Source organism: Micromys minutus, assembly GCF_963924665.1.
Source record: "Micromys minutus genome assembly, chromosome: 8".
NCBI lineage: Eukaryota > Metazoa > Chordata > Mammalia > Rodentia > Muridae > Micromys > Micromys minutus.
Window position 1 is genome coordinate 22,939,438 of NC_137977.1, and position 19,480 is coordinate 22,958,917.

Here is a 19,480-nt window from a genome sequence, read left to right on the forward strand (position 1 = left end):
CACTGTGTATGTGCTGAGCAAAGTGCTAAGCTTGTTCACTCACCACAACAACCCTCTGAGGTGGTTCTAGTACATTGCTCATTTTACCCATGAGGGGACCAAATTCAGAGGTTAAGTAACTAGCCAGTGTTCATGTAGCCAGAGAAGAACAGATTGAGAATGTAAATCCAGTTTGGCCCCAGAACCAGGGCTCTTTCCATAGGTCATGCTGTCTCTCCATTGGTCTGTGAAATGAGCCACAGAAACTCAGTCCATTGTTTTATCTGTTCTGCAATACTATAAATAAAACTCACATTTTGTGTCATGAGAGTAATTTTTAAATGAGTCTACTGAGGCCCTCTTGTGGCTAGGTCTTTCTACTAAGTTACTGAGTCTGTGTGTGTGTGTGTTGTGTGTGTACGTGTGTGTCTGTCTGTCTGTCTGTCTCTGCCTCTCTGTCTGTCTGTCTGTCTGTATCTCTCTCTCTCTCTCTCACACACACACACATACTCACACACATACACACACACACACACACAGGAAGTAAGAAAGAGACCTTCCACTAAATAAGCTCTGAGCATGGAGTGAGCCAAGCCGACTCTCCTTTACAATTGTTCCTTGGCTCTGCCTGGTCCTGAGAGTGATCAGCTGGTACTGATGATAACAAAGTTATAAGAAACTCTACTCCATCTCATCTCTACTCCAATTTAATGCCTCTGGATTGATTCAGATTGCCCTGACTAGCTGTGTGACTTTGAGCTAGATGATTTACACTGTTAAATCTCAAATCTTCAAAGAAGACTTGCAAGTAACTACTTAGTTATATGGTTATCAAATTAAATCAGATAACAAGACATACAGAACAAAGTGTAAGTTCAAATAATCTTGTAGCTAAATTGGGCATGGTTGTACAAACCTTTGATCCCAGCACTCTGGAAACAGAGCCAGGCAGATCTCTGTGAGTTTGAGGCCAGCCTGATCTTCACAGTGCGTTTCAGGCCAGCTAGGACTATATAGTATGACGTTTTCATAACAAATAAATTTAAAAGCCTGTAGTTAAATATCTATTATTAGAGAATATTCTGAGTAAAGCAAAGTAGTAGATTCTGTTACCATCCAGGATTGCCTCTGCTTGGAGCCCAGTCCTGAGCCACAAATTACCCACAGATGTGGATTACAGGATGGTTGGGATACACACACTGAAACCTAAGAGATGCTGGCTGAATCAGTGCCAGTTGATCAAAAGCAAAAAGATGCTTCAGAATCCAGCTTCCTGATAAGTCAAGCCTGTATCCACATTCCTGCTGTTGTTCTTCTATCTCTACAGAGTATCAGGGATTTTAGCAGCAGACACAGCAACACAGCAGAGCAAAGATCAGAATTCATCTTTCCTTTTTTCTAATGCCTCTAGGCTTCCAAAGGACATCAGAGTCTCTTAGTGGGACCAGAAGATTGTAGAGTAAGGTAAAACTTTCAGTTTATAGTTCCAAACAACATACCAACCCCTATTCTGTGCTGGGGTAAGTTATAAGCACTCAATATTCATACTCATACAGATACAGATTATATTCTTTATTTTGTATGTGTATGAGAGTTTTGTCTGCATGCACATAAGTGCACTGTAGGGGTGATTCTGATGCTGTCCTGTTCCCCAACTGGTTCTTGATCTGTCAGAAGTCATGGGCCAACTGCTGGGAGAATGGAATAGGCGGGACTTCCGGGTCCCCAGAGACAAGACACAAGGGAGCAGCAGAGAGTTCACCATGCTTTGAAGAGAGAAAAGCCAGGCAGCAGCCATGTGAGGTCTTGGGAGAGGCAGCAGCCTGTGGCCGCTCTTTTAGGCAGATGGTCACGGGTATTTAGCAGGGATTAGATGTATCTGAGCCACTAAAGTTTAAGGCAGATGGGAGGTGTGGAGATAAGAATATTGATAAGGGCACACTTTTCCAGGCAGGAGATAATAGCAGCCAGCAATTGTGTCCAAAAGCAAGTTGAAATTGAATTGAACAACTGTGTGTCTGTGTCTTTTATCAGTGGATTCTAGGAATCTGGGTGGGGCTGATAGTGTGGCCCATTTCAGGAGCTTAGGAGGGATAGCGAAAGCTATAGGCAAAGGTGCAGTACTTGCACACAGTACCCTCAGAGGCTAGAATTTAGCATTAGATAACCTGGAACCAGAATTATAGACAGTCATTAGCTGCCCTGTGGATGCTGGGAACAAGGTTCTTTGAACCAGGCTTTCCACATCTAAGGCTCAGATGGTACAATTATTTAAAAGAAAGTTTCCTGGGAATATACCATGAGAAAACAGACACTGCTGGAGCCCACGTGGAATACAATTTTCTAATTGGAAGATAGGTAACAACTAGGGTGCTCCTTAACTTACAGAGGACACACACACACACACACACACACACACACACACACACACACACACAACAGCATTTACTTGCAAAAACATTTTGTGGCAATATGATAGGATAGGCCACCAAGCATAGAACTTACAACTACCCATGTTGGCTTTGACTATCTTCAGGTAACTGAAACATTATATTTTATTTTTAAGTGCCTAAGAGCTCACAGCTATTTATAATACCACATCCTTAAAATTTTGAAAGGGAGATGAATTTTAAAACATATACATTTACATACGTGGGCAAACACACACACACACACATCAGATGCCTCTCAACATAACTCAGAGACCCGTAACTCAAGGGTTTCACAATCCTATCCAACACCCAGAGAAAATCCAGACATCTCCAAAAGATGGTGGGAGGCTGGGTAGGTGGCCAAGAAACAAAGAAACCTAAACTCAGCACTTGGCACACAATTAAGGAGCAGAGAATTTTAAATGCATTGTTTCTGGCTCTAAATATATCTACATTTATTACCAATTTGGGATCAGAAACTACATTTAGTTCTGCCGTGACCACACACTAAAAATATTAAGCAGAGTATCGCCTAGGAAACGGCAGCCCTATTTCAGAACTACCTCCGCCACGTTCCCAGGACTAGCCTTCCTGGGCTTTGCTCAGATACTCATTTTAGTAGAACCGTCACTATTCTGCCAAAGTCTCCTTTGCATCTTAGAAGACAAGGATGGCAATGATACAAGCCTGTAATCACAGCACTTAGGAGACTGGGTAGGAGGACGTTTGAGGTCAGAGCAGACTATTGAGTTCTAGTCAAGACTATTTCAAAAAGAGATGAGGGAATATGAACAAAATACAGTATGCACATGTATGGAAATGTCATAAGAATATTATTTATGTATAATATATACTCATGTAAAGTTTGAAACATTGAAAGTGTCAAAAATGGGGGTGGGAGGGTGAGGCCATAATCCCAGAAACAAGAAGAGCACAAGTGTAAGGTCAGCTTTAAGCACTAGGCCTGCCTCACAGAGACAGAGACACACAGAGAGAGACACACACAGAGAGGGCGGGGGGTAGAGAGACAGAGACAAAGAAAGAAACAGACAAGAAGGAAGGAGAGGAAAAGGGAAGGAAAGGGGGAAGAGAAGAAAAGAAAAAAGAAAGAAAAAACAAAGGACAAAAAAAGAAGCCTTTCCAAGGACAAGAAGCATTAACTGTCAACTTGGCACAACCTAGAATCACTTGAAAAAGGTTTAAGTTAACCATCTTTTATCAGTTTGTCTGTTACTGTCTTGATTGTTAACTTAAGTGGGAAGGCCACCATGGCCAGAATCATTCCCTGGGCAGGTAGCCTTGGTCTCTGTGAGGAAGCTACATAAGTAAGCCAAGAGAACAAGGCACCAGGCAGCATTCTTCCATGGTGTCTGCTATGCTTTCTAACAAGTGAATGAGATCCTGGATTGGAGGAAATGCTGTGTAGAATAACACGCAGTCTTGCTTTCAAGGTTCTTGACCTGACTCCCCTTGATAATGGGCCATGACCTGGATGTGTACAATAAAGCCCTAAGCTGCTCTTAGCCAAAGTATTTCAGCACAGCAACAGAAAGAAAACTAGAACCTTGGGCTCTCTTCAGCAGTCAACTTCTACTTCACAGGCTTGTCACAAGAGTTAGGAATAACTGCCTAACCTAGTCCTTATATTCTTAAGGTCCAACACTGTCTGGCACTCAAAAAAAAAAAAAAAATCTCTCAATTGAGTAAAAGCAAAAATATTAAAGAAAAAAAATGAGCTACCCAATGATTAGCCATTTTAAAAACTGTTTAGAGAACTGAAGAGATAGTTCAGCAGTTAAGAGCACTGACTACTGTTCCAGAGGACCTGGGTTCAATTTCAAACATCCACATGACAGTTCACAACTGTCATAGTTATCTGATGCCCTCTTCTGGCATCAGTGGGCACCAGCACAGACAAGGTACACAGATACACATGCAGGCAAAACAACTGAACACATCTATTGGGATCAATACAAACAGGTGAGGAAAATATCACGGAGGAGACAGAAACAGAAGGATCACTGAAAGTTCAAGGCTAACTAGAGCTACATAGTGAGATCCTGTCTCAGCTGTAACCCTTCTCAGAATAGAGTAGAAGAAGTGCACACATACACACACATGAATTACTCGTTGAAACAAAATATGTGAGGCCATATCTATGATCGTATGTAAACCTAAAATTATAGAAAACAGTGCTCAACAGTCTTTTATCCTAAAATGTTAATTACTCAAGAAACATTTAATTAAGCTCTCTCCCAATGATCTTTGGATCTCCTTAGGCCCATTCAGCAAATCCAAGATCAGACTATCCACTTATAAGTGCAAGGAAATATAGAACACATAGAGAAAGCTACAACTTTTTTTGTGTATGTGGTCAGGGCAGCCTCCAGTGTGAGTTTAAAGAATCAGTGTGACTTGCTCCCAGAAAAGTGATCAAGAAAGAACTGTCAAGGCAAAGTGTGAAAAGGTTGGCCTGACCCAGCTTCAAGGCTAAAGCTTTAGTAGGGAGTTCGAGGAAAGGATGCCAAGACCTCATGGACAGCAGAGCAACTTTTAAGAGTGACAGCAGTGGGCAGGACATGGCTCAGTGAGTAAAGCACTTGACATGAAACCATGGGTACTTGAGTTTAAATTCTTAGAACCCACATTAAAACAAAACAAAAAAAACAGCTGGATATGGTTGCACATATGATTCCAGTGCTCCTGTGTGGGGTGGGTGATAAAAACAGGAAAATCCTAGGAATCGTACAGGTCAGTGAACCTAAATGACATGTGCAGGGAGGGGGTTGCTCACAGATACATACACACATACATCATACAGACAAAGATGGTTTAAATAATAAAAAGTAGCAGTGCTCAACTCCCTCTCAAACTCTTCCAAAGAGCATAAGAGAACACTTCCTTATCCATTATTCTATGAGATCGACCTAATCCTGATATAAAGGCCAGAAAAGGCATTATAAGAAAATTACAAGCCCCTCCACAGGCATATAGATGTACTGAACATGCTGAATTTCAGTACTGAAAAATACGGAACATGCCCTTTGTAAACCATATCTACTAGCATATTAAGAAGCTTGTACAACATGATCAAATCATATTTGCCCTAGAAAGTTTATCACAAGTGGGAAACATATGATCATTTCAACTGATAAAAGAAAAGTGTTTAACAAAACCCAAAACCCTTTCATGGTAACTGAACAAAGTAAACCAGAATAGAATGGAACTTCACCAAATAATGAACAACATACGTGAAAAACCTATAAGGAATGTGATATTCTTGGGTAAAGACTGGAAGTCCTTCAGCTAAAATCAGGCACAAGATACATGCTTTGAACACTTTTAAAAAGCACCAACAGTCAGTGTGATTGGAAGAGAAACATCTAAAACAAAAGGGAGAGGAAAAATTATCTCTATGGAAGACAACATCTTATGTGTTTAAAAAAAAAAAAAAAATAGAGAATCAACCAAGATTCTGCTAGAGTGACCAAAAAGGAATGAAGATGAGGCTGGAGACAGCTTGGTGGTTAGGAGCATATGCCGCTCTTGCAAACGACCCATTTTCAGGTACCAGCACCCACGGCAAGTGACTCACCACCGCCTGGAGTTCAGCTCTGAAATACTCCTCAGACCTCCAAGGGCACCTGCACTCATTGACCCACACAGGAATACATAAATTTTAAATTAAAAAAAAAAAAGAAAGAAACTAAAAGAGACAAAAGTAATGTCACTTAAAGTATTACCAAAAACAATGAAATGCTTAGGAATTAATTAACAAAGAAGGTGAAAGACTACATACTAAAAACAATAAAACACTGTTAGAGAAATTTAAAATACCTAAATAAACAGACATCTTGGGGTGAATTAAAAGGTTTAACACTGTCAAAGCGACAATTCCAAAAAAAGAAAAAACAGACAATTCCACCCAAAGCAATGCACAGATCCAACACAATTCTTCTCAAATTTCTGCTGGCAGTTTTTATGAAAATAAGAAAAAAATCATAAAATTCACATGGGATTTTAGAGGACCCTAAATAATCAAAACAATCTTGAAAAAGAACAAAGCAGGAGACAATACAACTATCTATAAGCAACTGAGTTTTAGAAAACATTGTTTACCTCTGTGTGTGTGTGTACATGTGCATGTAGGTCATTTCAATCTAGAATGATTTTAATGCAGAGAAGTTTTTGAAGATAAAACTTTTCTACATCAAAAAACATATTCTAGATCGTAAAAAACAAAACAAAACAAAACAAAAAAAGCAAGTTTAGGGATACAGCTCAGTTGGTAAAGCACTTCCTTAGCATGTGCAAGGTCAGGGCTCTCATATGCCCAACACTAAGGAGAAAATGTTTGCAGATCAAATCTGATAAGATAATATCAGGGTAGTTAGAAAAACTGACTACTCTTCCTAGACCCAAGATGAAATCTCAGCACCCACATGGCAGCTCATAACTGTAACTCCAAGATTTGATATTCTCCCACAGATATACATACAGGTAAAACATTAATACACATAAAATATTTTAAGTAAATTTATTTAAAAAATTAATACCAGAATACATAATACAACTCAACAACAGAAAGACAAACCCAATTTGAAAATGGGAGCTTAAACTTTGTACTTCTAATCTTTAACTACTACCCTCTAAGTGACAGAATATATCAAAGCACACCCCAAAGCTTAGGTTATGTTGGGGTTGAAGGAGAACATGGTATTAAAAGTCCTCCCAGTCTCAGTGTTTATTTCCAACTATCCAAATGGCCTCATTGCAACCCTGATTGGCACAGCAAGAGCTTATCCATTAGCAATTCACTGCATCAGCACTACAGAGGAGAGCAATCAGCGTGGGAAACAGCTGAATTATGTCAGCAGCTGTAAACTGAGTGTTGTCACTTCTCTAAGTCCATGTTCAACTATGTCCCTGGCCTCAACAAAGAACCTGCATTTGTCCAGTATCTACATCAACTACAGTAACTAAACTTGAGTTCAAGAAACACCAAGGAATTGACAGTTAAATAACTGTTTAATAACAGTAACACTCTGACCTCAAACATCCCTTGGTCTATTAGTTACTTAAGGGTATTGGACAATCGCAGGACCCACACTGCTCTAAGAATTCATTCCTAGGCCCCCCACTTTGGCAAGGTATGGAGAGAGAAAAATACATATCCCTGGGGAAGCACCAAGAGTTGCTCAGGTTTTCTTCTAGAGTCTCTTAAAGAGATAGTTTCTCTTTACAGCTTTGCTGGTCTCTATATGACAGCAAGAACATGACCAACAAACATATTCTGAGCATGGAAAAGAACCAAAGGCAGCTACAATTGTTTTTAAGTGTAGTTTTTTTAAAGCACACATAAACCCAAGAGAGTTATTTTTCCCATCTGGTATCTGTTCTTAGGAATGGTATATCAAGAAACATTCATGCATGAGAATAAGGGTTTGTGACAGCAGGTAGGGTCAAGGGGCCTCACAAGATGCCACCAACCAAATCCCAGCCTGCCAGACGTCATCAGCCTGCAACTGACAGAGATACAGCTAGCCAACAGCAGCATCCAAGATGGAAATTTGCAAAGGGATTCTAGGTTCCAATCAGTGAGTTTGTGATGGAGATGCCAGCAAGACCCATAAGTCCCTCTTGCCACAGTAAGCTTGGGGATGGCTCACCAGCTAGCCTTCTCCCTGAACTAGAGCAGCTAGAGGAGAATGACACAGGTTAGCATATACTAGAACCAGTCCACTTTACCATGGCTTTTAGCCAGAGTATATCTGGCTAAAAATCAGAAATCATTTAAAGCCTGTAGGTGCCATAACCCAACCCGAGAGGGTCATAAGTAAGATAACATCTTTTTTTAACTTTTATTTTATGTACATAGGTGTTTTGATGGCATGTATGACTGTGTACCACATGTGTGGGTGGTGCCTATGGAGGAAGGGAGAATGAGTCAGACCCACTGAACTACAGATGGTTGTGAGCCCCCATGTAGGTGGCTAGAAGTCAAACCTATTTGTCTACAAGAGTGCTCTTCTTAACCAGTGCTCTTAACCACTGAGCCATCATCCCTCCAGACCCAAGCTAACATAATTTTAAGAACAACAGGGTATGTGAGATACTCAGTCCTTTCTTTGTCTCAGCATTGTAACAAGTACCTCAGTTCACTACAGCTTCCTTATAGAACAACTCCCTCAGTCTTGGTCGACCTTACTTTGTCTCTGCTGTTCAGCCTCTCCCTATGCCTTCCTCTGTTTTGCCTAAGAGCTTGTCAGATGAGAAGCAATTCTTCACAATTATTCCATTTTGCCTCTCACCATTCAGACTCTTCTTGTGGTGACTCTCAAACTAACAGCAGCAGCAGCAGCCTCTGGTAATGCCAAGAGAAAATACTAACTTCAAGAAGTCTGGTTAATACTGCAGGCTCTCACCATGAAAAACAACCACTCCCATAAACAACCCATAAAGATATAAGCCCTGGCTTCAGAAAAGCCAGATGTTTAACTTGTAATTCACAGAAATGTGGAAAGCATCCAAAAAACACAAAGAAGTATTATGCCCACACAGCGCTGATGCAGAGCCTACTTACTACCTGAGGCTTACACCCACACAAAAGCTATCTCAACCCTAGATAAGTAGTTAACAGGCCAATCCTAAAAAAGTATTTTTGCAAACTGTTCACCCTCCCAAGTAGCACTATAAAAACAACAAAAATCCATACATTATGAAAAATATTTTAAAACTGGAGCATTCATATCCAGTTACTTCAATGCATTCAACTGGGAGATAACACATCCTTCCATACCTATTTGTCAAGGCTTGTGACACCCTAAATATGTACCAGATGCTAAGGGTGTAAAGAATAAACAAATATTCTACCCTAGAAGCTCCCAAAAGGACAGTGGACACACTACATTAGAGTCTGCCAAAGATAGCTTTCGGGCAGAGTGCAAACATTGTATGAGGTCATAGAGGGCACAATGGAAGAAGTAGTAAACTTAGAAGACTGAAAGTGAAAAACAAGTTAGACAAAAGACAATGGAGGAGACAGCTTAAATGGACGCCACAGTATTTTTTGAAGACTTGGAGACCCAAAACTAGGTGTATGCATTGATTACAACAAATACATGCTGGAGCAAAGAGCTGATGGGCAACAAACATCGTAATATACAAGGACCTTCTTCCCATACAGATTTAAGTTCTGAACACATAACTCATTGTACAGTCCTAGCAAAGCTCCACAAACTCTTTTCAGAATGGTCTTATAGGAGGAAAAGAGGGATCGAATGATGCTTGCCCTCTAGATAAGTGGATCAACATAGTTTGTCAATTCCGCTCATGAACTCATTCCTTAGCCTTGTGAGTCAGAGGTAAACAGATTTTGGAGTTGGATCACATTACCTATCCACAGAGACATAATGCAGTGAATGATCTGAACATCAAAGCAACATGAGGTTTTCTGCATAACCTTCATGCTGCCTCACCCTGAAGGATAACCCTACCTTAGTCTCCTGTTTCACACTCAAGTCCAAAACTGAGCCCTTGTTCTTCACTCTATATGCCCAATCCTCCTCTGGAGCTGCCCAAAATAAGTCAGAAACACACGCACGCTAGATACCAACTTTCCCTTACCTTCCACCCCTACTTGTCAACTACTATCATTTTATTGACCAAGCATCTCAGTTCCCCATGTTCCTGTTCAAATCCCTAATTGCTAGAAGCTGTTCTCACATTTTAAGAGAGGGCAGCTCCTAGAGGCTTTCGATAGGTCAGATTCAGGCAGAATACCACAATGAGGGAACAGGGATCACACAGCTTTTACTTGCTCGACCCAGGGTTGCTGGAATAACCAACATCTACTCTCCTGAACTCTTTAAATAGCTCTCAATAAAACTCACTTTTTTTCTTTGGATAAAGAAAAGCACTCACAGCCCATTGGACAGCAACAGATACCAGAAGCTTCAGGTAAGATCTGGCCCTGCATGGATTCTTTAGAAATGTCACTGCTTTAAGAGCCCAGAACCTAAAAGTGAGGTCTATGGGACAGAACTCATATCCTAAGCAAAGAAAGCTTGGCTTGACACATTTACCCTTCACTGGCCATGGAGACAAATTCCAAGGATAGCCACTGAGTTGGAGTCTCCATTCCCACCTCATCCCACATCCTGCACTGCCAGAAGGAGAATCAGTAGGTAGAAACAACCGCATCTGCCAAAGCAGATGTAGAAGGCAATCTTGGGAAGGATATGAGTATCCACAGCACGCTGAAACTGTTCTCCAAAACAAATACAAAAATGTAGGAGAGAACCAATCAGTCTCTCAGCTCCAACCCACTGGAAATGTTCTCTTCACCCTATTTCTTGAAATTGACCCCGTACTTGAAGGGATAAATGAAGCTGAATGAACAAACCTGTGAAGAAAATGAACAAATGGCAGAGAGGGGCCGAAGGAGGAGCAACAGGGAAGAGAGGAGGAAGCTCCTGACCACACAGTCGTTCATGTATCCCAATGCCTCTGAACACAATCTGCACAGGATGCTGGGAGCACACAGGTGCGTCCAGACTGAAAGGAGCAGAGCAGAGAAAACGCTCTCATTGGTCTCCCTGACTCGGCAGCTTTCCAAATGTTTAACAGTGCCTCCTGTTTTCCTGACATTACACCATGCCTAACAGCAGACAGCAAATAAAACTTCACTTTTTAACGTACCTAGTACTTCAGGGCCTTAGATTTCTTTTCTAAGGAAACCCTGTCCCTCATCTCCTTGATTAAAAATTGATTTCATTTGGCTTTCACTAGGTAGATACAAGGGGGAAACAGATTCCTAGAGATAACTTGCCCAGCAACAGGACTGTGCTGAGCCCCAGTGGCTGCACAGTTGGGTCTCAACCCACTGCCGATGAAAGAAAATTAAAAAGTTCACAACATGGAGCTTAAGCTCCAGCCAAAAGGAATTATCTTCCCACAAGCGTCTCTGTTGGGTTTTTGGTTAATAGAAAAAAAAAAAAAAAAAAAAAAAAAAACCCTTTTTTAAAGGGAAGAAAAAGAAACCCCAAGGATATTTAACATGAAACTTAGAAATTGTATAGTTTTCAAACTCCCTTGCAGAGAGAAAAGGCAGAGAGGTCTTTATTTCTCAGTCCTACTTTTCAAGACTTCTTCTGTTGATATGACATTGTTGTAGAATTTTTCAATTTGTAGAGAGCATGGCTGAGGAATTTTAAGCTGCTGTGCAGACGCTCTGCACTGAGACAAGGTTTGAGCCATTGCACTCCTATGCAGAACACCAAGCTCAGCAGCACTGCCTTGGGCAACCAGGTTGAGATTAAACACCAGGCCCTCAGGCCTGGGGCAGGCCAGTCTCCTCATCAGATCCTACAGACAGGTGGGGATCTGGAAAAAACAGGTAGCCTTCATGACTCTGTCAAAGGATCCTGGAGTACAAAAGATGAGCAAATGAACACTCCTTGATTACCTAATAGCCGCTGCATAAATTTGACCCTATCTCCTGCCTTTTGAGACTGTGGGGGCTGGAGAGATGGCTCCGTGGTTAAGAGCACCAGCTGCTCTTCCAGAGGTCCTGAGTTCAATTCTTGGCAGGCAATTCTTCGTTGTCAATTTGATTATATCTAGAATTAACTAATGAGTGGCTTTTTGCTTAACTGGAAGTGGGAAGATTCATTTCCAGTCTGGATCTCAGCCGGGAAGACTTGCCAGTAATCCAGGCCACACCTACCTAGACACACAGCTGGAAGAAGGAAGTTTTGCTCTTTTCTGTTTTTTACCTCACTAACAAGCCCACCCCTTCCCTGGCATTGGAACCTACGTCTTCAGGATTCTGGAGTATACAGAAGACCAGCTGAGACATCCAGTCTCACAGACTGAACACCTACTGGATTCTTGGGCTTTCCATTCACAGGCAACCATTGTGAGATTAGCTGGATTACAGTCTGTAAGCCATTCTAATAAATCCCCTTCCTAATTATGAAGATTTATTCTATAAATTCTGTTACGCTGACTGACAGAGAGACCAAATTCTACACTCCAACCCTACACCACCCAGCCCCAAAGTCTGCCGCCTTGTCTTCTGCCCTTATACATCCTGTCTCCTGCCACCAGGCTTTGGCATGTGCCGCTCCTGTTGCTTAAAATGCCATGTCCTCCTACTCTTCACCTGACAAATTGCCTGCTCAGGTGGAAAGGTATTTCCTCCCTGTCCCTCCAGTCCTCGCCTCTGAAGGAGTCTCAGTGCTGTCAGAACCCCTGCCTTGCCTCAATATAGAACATTGCTTTTTCATCTGGCCTTCTCCCTGGTAGACTGTGAGGCTCTTAAGAATGGAGACCCACTTATTCTGTATTTAAAATTGAGTAGACCTAACAGTCTTGACTACCTTGGCAATCAACACAAAGAAATGCCAGCCTTATTTCTCCATTCTGTCTTGATTCACTTCCCAGTTATGTATGTACTGCTGCTATCAACACCACCATCACCATTATCACTACCATCACCACCATCATATCACCATCATACCACTATCATGACCACCACCATCATCATTACCATCACCACCACCACCACCACCATGACCACTACCTTCATGACCACCACCATCATCATTACCATCACTACCACCACCCAAGCCTCACATATCAGTGTCCTTAATGGACAACAGACCCAGACTTTACATTTAAGCATGCTCACCAGCACTCTGAGTAGTACTTGCTAATCAATGTTCAATAACTAATATAGAGACTAGGGCCCCTCTCCTGCCTTTTAGAAGACAAAAAGAACATTTACAAAAATGCTTACTATAAAGTACCAAGAAGGACTGTATTAGAACAACTATGGGATGGAGAAGGCATAGCAGAAGTGGCCTGATAACTAAGCCAGTCTTCCCAATCCATCCAAGCTAGCTCTTCTTAGTTCTCTCCATTCTTACAGAAAGAACCCCCCAACACCAGTATCTCCTCACAGCGCCCCACAGGTCTAAATCCCAGTGACTTTCCACTGGGTTTCCACTTGTTCTAAATTAATTCAAGTTCTTCTTAGCATCTGCTTTGCTACTCTCTTCAGTTCTTTCCTCAGGCATCTTACATGGATCTCCCTGCTTCTGCCCTATCCTAAGCCAACCTGCCATCTAAAGAGTATTAGAGGATCACTTGATATTTATTTTAAAATCTGCATTTATACAGAATGCTGATGTAGTTTGTTGGTAACATGCTTGCTTAGCATGTGTGAAGCCCTGAGTTCAATATCTAGCACTGCACAAATCCAGTATGGTGTGACAGGAGAAGGAGGATTAGAAGCTCAAGGTTATCAATGGCTACATACCCAATTCAAGGTCAGTCTCAATGAGAATTCTGACTTTAAAAAAATCTGTATTTATACAGAACATGAGCTACAGTCCCATCTATAATGAATCATGTACACAGAGGGAGCAAAATACCAGGAAGAATTAAAAGTGCAACAAGCCACCCTCCACACAACCTTTTCTCTACTGCTTCCTTTGGTTCCTTCTCACCGTCAGCCTGACACAACGTAGAATCACCAGGGACTAGTCTTAATTGAGGAATTGTCTAGATCAGTTTCACCTGTGAGCATGTCTGTGGAAGACTGTCTTGATTACTGATATAGAAAGACGTAGCCCACTGTGGGTAGTACCATTCCTTTTGCAGGAGGTCTAAAGCAGAACACAGGCAGCACTGGTAAATGTATTTCTCTGTGCTCTTGGCCACGGCCTGGACCTCCCCTCAGTGACTGACAGTAAGTAACCTGGAACTGTAAACCAAACAAACCCCTCAGTTTCTTTCTGTCAGGCTATTTCATCATACAACAGAAATAAAACTAGAACAACAGCCCTCACGCAGATGTTCTCAGTTCTGTTACATTCTAGGGAGATTTAGCACACACATAACAAATTACTAGCATCTAGGCATTGATCTTTTGGGTCTGTCCTGAATCTCTAAATACTAAAATTACTCTATATAGATACCCATTCATTTAATCAATATGAACCTCTATGAACTAAGAATTGTGTTCCCTATAACGCCATGCTCAATGCCCTGTACATAACATGTATGATCAATGTTTATGATTTAATCATGGTAAGAAAATCAAATAAACCTCTTCTGTTCAGGAATTCCAATACAACAACAACAACAAACTCTCCAGTGTAGCATGAGGTCAGGGCCTGCCTCTCCCACTTCAAGCCTCTTAAATCAATTTAGTCCATACCAGGGAGACCTTTACTCATGTAAGGAGGTGCTGACACAGTCTTTCCACAGCCATGCCAAGAGAGAAACCAGTGTTGTAAAACACCCTTTTAATGAAGGAACGTACAGCCTGTTAGTATAGATTGAGGGGGAAATTTCTCAAGGAACCAGAAATAAATGGAAGGGAATAAAAGAACAGAAATTAATGAACACTGTAATTATCCCCTGAAGCTGCAAATCAGAACAATTCTCACTAGAAGACAAGTATGAAAAACAAAATAGGATGCTTCTGGGATACATTCATGAAACAGCAGGTAACAGAACAGATAAAATGTGTTTGCAGTAACTCAACAGGGACAGCTACCTTTTGGCTAATAGCTATCAGGCACTGAATACCACTGTAAAAAAATATATGCTTCCTTTCTTTATTGTGGCATTACAATTATCCATGGGAATGCAGCACATGGCCATTTTGAATGATAACTAGGAATAATTTTATATCCCTGCTTATTCTTAAATATCTAGGCAAAAGCAGATAATTTTTTTAAGCCAGATTATACCTCCCTATCTTAGATTGCTTCAGCTGAAACAAGAAACTACCATGACTGGTATCATAAATAACAAACATTTATTTTCTCAACATTCTGAAGGCTGGAAGTTTAGGATATGGGTTGTAGACAATTCAGTTTCTGGTGGAAGATCTCATCCTATCTTGGAGGGAGGGAGGGAGGGAAGGAGGGAGGGAAGGGGAGGGGGAGAGAGAGAGAGAGAGAGAGAGAGAGAGAGAGAGAGAGAGAGAGAGCAAGCAAGCTGCCTTTTTACAATGTCCGAATTCAAGAAGAAACCAAAGTGATTTATTTTGAATAAAATTCCATTTTGAATAGGGGGTCAAATAAAATTTCAAACGTCTAATACCTTCCTAGGTAACTGACATCCTGGTTGGCAAATCAAGACATGAATGCTGGGAAGGTTGCCCTGTCACAGTTGAATAACCCAACCAATGGGAACAAGATAAATGTACCACAAAGACATTCCTAAGGAAGTCCTCTATCCCTACCTAAATCCTGATTGATGGGATAACTTGGCACTGATGTTTATGGTTTTGGAGTTTAAATACTCTAACATTCCAGCTCAGGGTCGAAGTTTAGCTCCCAGACTGTTCTGTAGCCATGATCAGTTTCCGCCCAAGTACAGTAAATTGTTGCCATCGGCTTAAATAGCTACCAAGATGAACAAACATTCAAAGATACAGACAGCTCCCAACTCTGTCTACTGGTGTCCCTGACTGCTTCATTCAAATAAAGATTTTTCTTTGTGTGGACTCCTGTGCCTGCTTGGGTTGTTTTGGATTTTTGGTCCAAACCAACCTTTCCCAAATGTATGCACAGAAAACATGGAAGAAAGAATACAAGAAGAAGAATGAGTGTATGCAAGCTCACTGACACCTCTTCTTACAGAACACTAATCCTATGGAATCAAACACACCCAGAGCTGGGACAAGGCTTGCAATGCATCACTCAGAGGGACACATTCAGACTGTAACACACTCTGAAAGAACAGCCCACATTTCAAGAAAGAAAGAAAGGGAAGCCTAGGATACAGTAACCTTGAAAACATCATTTACAAGGAGAGTGACCAGAAGGTGATATCGAGAACATATGACAATCATTTATTATATTTTCTATGTATGCATATATGTATGTATATTTTTCATGACAGGATTTTTCTGTGTAGTTCTGGCTATCCTGCAACTCACTCTGTAGACCAGGCTGGCCTCAAAACTCAGAGACTGACCTGCTTCTGCCTCCTGGGCGATGAGATCACACCACTGCCCAGCTTTTTTTTAAAAAAGACATCTTGCTATGTATCCCAGGCTGGCCTCAAACTCTCAAACTAGCAATCCTCTTGCTTCACCCTCTGTCCTAGTTTGCTTTTCTGTTATTGTGATAAACAATGACCAAAACCAAGTTGAGAGATGAAGTAGCTTATTTTATCTATGCCTTACAGTCCATCATGGAGGACAGAAACCTAGAGACAGGAACTGAGGCTGAGACCTCAGAGCATCACGTCTCTGGAATACTCCCTTGCTGTGCAGGCTGCATTCTCACACAACCCAGGCCCACCTCCCCAGAGACCATACTGCCTACAGTTGACTGGATCCTCCCAAAACAACTATTAGTCTAGCAAGTGCTCTGTAGACAATGTAGTGGAGGCAATTCCTTCAGCTGATAGTCCTTCTTCCAAGGAAACTAGTTTGTCACTCTGACAAAACTAACTAGCACACCTTCTTGATTACAGGAATTGCAGGAATGTGCTACCATGCCTAGCATAAATATTCTTGGGTTTTGAGAGGAAGACAGAATTCTTTTATAAGCTATTTTCCTTTTTATAATGTAAGGTTAATTTGGGGGCTGAAGAGATGGCTCAGAGGTTAAGAGCACTCTCCCAAAGGTCCTGAGTTCAATTCCCAGCAACCACAATCATCTACAATAAAATCTGATGTCCTCTTCTGGTATGCAGGTATACATGTAGAACACATAAAATATAAATAAATTAAATAATATTAACTGCTAATTTCATTGTATTTATTTAGTTCGTGTGGGGAGCTATATTAGTGAGATCCTATCTCAGAGAGAAAAAAAAATAGGGCCAGCAAGATAGCTTAGTGGATAAAGGTGGTGGTTGGCGGGTAAAGGTACTTCTCAGTCAAGCCTGATGACCTGGTTTCCATCTCTATAACCCACAAGGTAGTAGAGAATCCACTCTCATAAACTGTCCCCTCAACATTGTGCATTGGTCCCGGGGAGGAATATGGTGTGCCCAGTATGTGCTCAGTTCCAGTGCATTCTGAGAGGTGAGGAATCCAGCATCCTCTCTGCCTCAGGACCCCCAGAGAACTCCACTATGGTTTAGGAGCTGTGATTTCTGACTGAAGTAACTCTGATGAGATCCAAAGGCTTTCCTATTCTCCAAGACAACCCCACAGTCCTCAGAGGTGAGAGACCCAGCCTCCTTAACAGACCTTGCAGTGGAATCATGGGATCTGGCCAGACAACCACTCATGGGATCTGAAAGCCCAGGACAGCCTTAGCTTGCTCAAGTACTGTTCCGAACTGCTATACAATCTACACACCCTATAGCAGCTACTTCCTTAATATACAGTTTCTCTTTCTCAGCTCTTCATCTCTTCTGGACAACTGCCAGACACACAGCCCCACAAAACACCAGATTGAGTCCAACAGTTCCATCTCTAGATAAGACTTTCAGCTCCTATCACCCAAAGTCCTCAATGCCCTTAAAACCCCTGGCCAGGTAACACAGACCTTCTAATAAAGTACCCCAGATATGTTTCTCTTTGATAGCACCCCAGAGTCCTGGTCAGATTAATGAGTGACAGATTAATGTGTCATCCCTGCACAGCTCAAAAAGCTACTGAAAAAAAAAAAAGAAGAAGAAGAAACCAAAAACAAAAACAAAAACAAACTCTGCAATTAACTACCTGAGACTGGGCTAGTTGCTTTGCCAGAGAGAGAACTGTGGCAAGAAGCCATAACTATTACTGGGTTAAGTACTAGAATTGGAGATAGATAGATAGATAGTGGGAGCTGAATACATGGATATGCTTAAGATATACTGTTGCATAAAAAAAAAAAAAAAAAAAAAAAAAAAGAGGCATGATTGTTAGTCTAGAAAAGGAACAAGTCCTTATCCAATATCCTACAAGATAAGCTGCTCCGAAAACCGTGGCCTGGTTCCAATCAAACCAGAATGACACAACTGAGCCCTGCCAATGAAATCAACAGCACTCTTTCCACAGAGCTGCCACTCTCCACGCCCAGCCTCCATCCAGAACACCAGCCAGCCAGGACTTCCCTCATCTGCATAGTGGAAACAGTGTGAGGGTGAGGATTTCCCAAATTCTAGCTAAAACAAAGCAATTTCAAAATGCCTCTGGGTGCTCCCCAGCCTACAGTCTCAGGCAGGTGGTTCTTCTGTTCCTGTTATGCCTGCTTCATTCTTGTGGTATACTCAATAAATTTGCTTTCTTCTGAAACAGAAGAAAAAGGAAGAGCCAGAGCAAGACTTGACAAAGACCATAGTGAATGAAGACAAAGCAAAAGACAGATTCAAGGAGGCTGCCTGAGGTGGCCAGGAGCCAAAAAACACTGGTAACCACTAAGAACAGAACGAAAGGGGATCAGAATCTGCCCTACACCTCCAGAGGAAGCACAGCCCTGCCAACACCAGGTTTCTGGCTAGGAGTAGCCATTTCTTCTGAGAAGATAGAGCTTGGCTGTCAGAGCAACCACAGGACTCTAGAACAAGCAGTTAGTAAAAAGCCAGGCTCCAATCCTGGATCCTGGGACTCTAAGCTTGCCCTCTTCGGCACTGTGTTGCTCTTTTCCTGCAAACAGCCTTCCCAAATCAGACTCTCCACCTGTGAGTGTCTCTGCCAAGAACTGAAGCAGCCAGGACTGACAGCTCTTCCTGCAGAGGAGCTCCCTTTCTTCCACCATCGCAGCCAACACTTCTTGGTGAGAACATCCAGAGCACCCAACATCCTCATGAGAAAGCACTTGCAACTGCCTAACAAAGGGTTTCATCTAACTGACTGTGGACGCGTACCTGTCATCTACATCCAGCGGACCCTAGCTTGTGATGCTCTATTTCATCTAGTCCACAGTGGGTTCTTCTCCATGGGGGGAAGGGGGCAGTCCCAGGCAGTTCACCTTCCCTCTGCCCACAAAGAGATTGCTGTTCACTGCTTTGAGATGCTAAGGAACACTAGGTGGCCCCTCTCTGGAAGCTTTCAGATTGAATGCCAATACTGAGTAGACTGGCATAGAGGTGCCTCAAGTTAACCT

At 41.8% G+C, this 19,480-nt stretch overlaps 1 protein-coding gene across 2 annotated transcripts in view; it reads right to left on the minus strand.

Moving 5' to 3' along the window:
• SIL1 (SIL1 nucleotide exchange factor) overlaps nt 1-19,480 on the minus strand; it is a 223,726-nt gene that overhangs the window by 168,720 nt on the left and 35,526 nt on the right. The window lies entirely within an intron of this gene.